This window comes from Rutidosis leptorrhynchoides, chromosome 2, assembly GCF_046630445.1.
Source record: "Rutidosis leptorrhynchoides isolate AG116_Rl617_1_P2 chromosome 2, CSIRO_AGI_Rlap_v1, whole genome shotgun sequence".
Taxonomy (NCBI): Eukaryota; Viridiplantae; Streptophyta; class Magnoliopsida; order Asterales; family Asteraceae; genus Rutidosis; species Rutidosis leptorrhynchoides.
This window is the reverse complement of record NC_092334.1, coordinates 91,013,614-91,015,665: the sequence shown is the minus strand read 5'-3', so window position 1 is coordinate 91,015,665 and position 2,052 is coordinate 91,013,614. Positions and strand designations below refer to the sequence as shown.

The window sequence follows — 2,052 nt, the reverse complement described above, 5'->3', positions numbered from 1 at the left end:
CAGATTATGAAATCAAAGGACAAATTCTACATATGGTGACTAATCAATGCCAATTTAGTGGTGCGCCGAAGAAAGATCCAAATGAACATCTTCGTACCTTTAATAGGATCTGCACACTATTTAAAATCCGAGAAGTAGAAGATGAACAGATATATCTCATGTTATTTCCCCGGACATTAAAGGGAGAAGCCAAAGATTGGTTGGAATCGTTACCTGAAGGGGCGATTGATACATGGGACGTTTTAGTTGAAAATTTTCTTAAACAATTCTTTCCGGCATCTAAAGCCGTGAGACTTCAAGGAGAAATTGTTACGTTAACACAGAAACCAAATGAAACTCTATATGAGGCATGGAGAAGATTTGGAAAGTTATTGAAAGGATGTCCGCAACATGGTTTAGACACTTGTCAAATAGTACAAATATTCTACCAAGGATGCGACATCACTACAAGAAAAGACATAGATATAGCAGCTGGTGGTTCTATTATGAAGAAAACAGAAACTGATGCTTACAAAATTATTGATAACACTGCTTCCCACTCACATGAGTGGCACCAAGAAAAAGATATCGTTAGATCATCTAAAGCAGCTAGAGCCGATTCTAGCCATGACTTAGATTCCATTTCTGCAAAGATAGATGCTGTCGAGAGACGAATGGAAAAGATGACTAAAGATATTCACTCAATACGAATTAGTTGTGAGTAGTGTGGAGGACCACATTTGACAAAAGATTGTCTCAGTATTGAATTAACAATGGAACAAAGAGAGAATGTTTCATATCTAAACCAAAGGCCTGGAAATAATTATCAGAATAATTATCAACCGCCAAGACCAATTTACAATCAAAACCAGAATTATAACTGAAATATTCCATACAACAACCAACAAGGTCCTAGCAATCAACAAGTATCCAATAATACTTACAACCAGCAAAGACCTAATTTTCAAAACAAACCACCACAACCCGATGATAAAAAGCCGAATTTAGAAGATATGATGACGAAGCTAGTTGAATCTCAAACACAGTTTTTTACATCTCAGAAACAAACGAATGAACAAAATGCTCAAGCATTTAGAAATCAACAAGCTTCTATTCAAAATCTGGAACAAGAAGTGAGCAACCTAGCAAGGTTAATAGGTGAAAGAAAACCGGGAAGTCTACCTAGTGATACAAATGCTAACCCCCGGAATGAAACAGCTAAAGCCATTACCACAAGAAGTGGTACAACAGTTAAACCACCTGAAATACCTGTAATTTCTAATGAAGCTATTCCTACTCCACAAGAACCACAACCTGAACAATATAAGGAAAAAGAACCGGTAGTTGAAAAGGTTAATGAAGATAACACAGTTAAAGCTAAACCTTATGTTAAACCATACCAACTACCACTTCCTTACCCGAGTAAAATGAAAAAAGAGAAACTTGAAGCCGAGCAATCCAAATTCTTGGATATGTTTAAACAGATAAATGTAAATCTTCCTTTCATTGATGTAATTTCAGGAATGCCTAGATATGCTAAATTTCTGAAAGATCTAATCTCGAATAGAAAGAAAATGGAAGAACTCTCGGCTGTTACTATGAATGCTAATTGTTCAGCAGTGCTGTTGAATAAGATACCAGAAAAATTATCTGATCCGGGAAGTTTCACAATTCCATGTTTTCTGGGTAGTCTTAGTTCAATAGAAGCATTGGCAGACTTAGGTGCTAGTATAAATTTAATGCCGTATTCACTATACGCTAAACTAGACCTTGGAGAATTGAAACCAACAAGAATAAATATACAACTAGCTGACCGATCAATAAAATATCATAGAGGGATAATGGAGAACATGCTAGTTAAATTTGGTACTTTAGTATTTCCAGTAGATTTTGTTGTTCTGGACATGGAAGAAGATTCTCAAGTTCCTCTCATATTAGGAAGACCATTCTTAAACACGGCTAAAGCAATGATAGATGTGTTTGGTAAGAAATTGACCCTAAGTATAGAGGACGAGAGTGTTACCTTTTCAGTTGATAGAGCAATGCAACAACCGCAATCTGCAGATGATACAT

At 36.0% G+C, this 2,052-nt stretch overlaps 1 non-coding gene across 1 annotated transcript; it reads right to left on the bottom strand.

Moving 5' to 3' along the window:
* Positions 1 to 290: 290 nt before the first annotated feature.
* Positions 291 to 397, bottom strand: LOC139895064 (small nucleolar RNA R71). The gene has a single exon (XR_011775534.1). It is a non-coding gene; the product is annotated as a small nucleolar RNA R71 (small nucleolar RNA).
* Between the last annotated feature and the right edge of the window lie 1,655 nt (positions 398 to 2,052).